Here is a 1,636-nt window from a genome sequence, read left to right as displayed (position 1 = left end):
TTCTTCCTCGTCCTCTTCCACGACCACGGTAGCGGTTTCAACCGCATCCACACCCTCTTCCTTTTCAAGAAGGACCGACTTGATGGTTTGGTATCATGATTTCATTTTTTTCAGTTTTCACGGAGGATTTATATCAACTCCGACTATTTAGTGAATCTTTCTTTCAAGGATTTATTTATCAAAGATCTTTTAGATATTTTCTCATGATACACATCATCTTATAAACCATCATTGAATTGGTGTAAATATCATGGCTCTATCTTTTTCTCATCCGATATAGTTTATATCGATGATTTCTAAAAGCTCATTTTCTTTCAGGTGCATCTTTGCACTCACTGCCCAAGTCTTATAATTATTTTCCGTAATATCAAGGGCATTTATTTTAGCTTTGTCAAATTTGATATGATAACAAAATTCATAGAATAATAATATATAAAGACGTAAATTGAAATGCATAATTTAAATGCAGAAACTAAAGGCATAAATTTAAATTGCAGAAATTTAAAGAGCGTAAATAAACTTGGAGGCTTAGTCTACCACATGATATGAGGAGTCTTAGACTACCATATTGATCATTTTCCAAAGTCTGAGGAGACATAGTCTACCATTTTGACTTTTACTTATTTCAAGATCCGAGGAGACTTAGTCTTCCATTTTTGACCTTTTTTTTTTTATTCACGGGGGCAACGCCTACCACGTGTTTCTCTGATCGTGAAGGCATAGCTTACCATAACGATCAGTCGGGAAAGACAACACCTATCATCCCGAAAATAAACGGAGAAGGTTTAGCCTCTCACTCCGGAACAATAATAAAATTTAAATAAATTAAGTATATTGAAACACATAAATTTAAACATTACCTCGACTGGTTTAAGAACTTTCGGATTGATAAACCTCAGTTGGTCAGAACTTCGTGCTGAAAACGTGTTGAATATTAGCTTAAGAGACATATACCTATGTATATGTGTATATTTAAATCTATTATTATAATTATTTATGTATATGTTTGGTGTGAGCTGAAGACAACGAGAGAGAGATGTAAGTGAGAAGAGAGTTATCTCATTATTATTTCTTCTTGTGTTACAGCACAAGCTATATATATACGAGTCATAAACTGACTCAAGACAACACCTATGATACATATGTAAGATAAGTGTTGATCCGACAAGGATGACTTACCTATCAAGACAAAGACATGTGTCTTTTAATGACTAATCACTATTTCTAACAATTGTATATTTATTCACCTCTGTATAATATTTTTATTTCTATCTATCTTTTTATAGCAAAAGAGTTGTTTCCAGTTACGGTAGACTGTACTGACAAGTGACAATAAGTAACATGTGGATTTCTTGATCATATTATATTTACTTGCTCTTAATTGTTTTGGTTAAGCTATCTAATTGTAAATAGTTGACTTCTGTAACAATATTCGAAACTAATTAGAAATGTTGTGACAAAAAAATAAATTAAAAAGGTTACTTCCATTAATAAAGATTCATCAGAATTCTCATAGACCATCAAGTAATGCTCATACATAAATGAGAAACCACTTCAATAAAAATAATTAAATATGGAATTTTTATTAGTAAATAAATAAAATCAAAGGAACAATGCCCCCCCCCCCCCCCCCCCC

The sequence above is a fragment of the Brassica oleracea genome, chromosome C3 (genome assembly GCF_000695525.1).
Source record: "Brassica oleracea var. oleracea cultivar TO1000 chromosome C3, BOL, whole genome shotgun sequence".
Classification (NCBI taxonomy): domain Eukaryota; kingdom Viridiplantae; phylum Streptophyta; class Magnoliopsida; order Brassicales; family Brassicaceae; genus Brassica; species Brassica oleracea.
The sequence above is the reverse complement of the archived record's forward strand: the minus strand, read 5'-3'. Positions refer to the sequence as shown.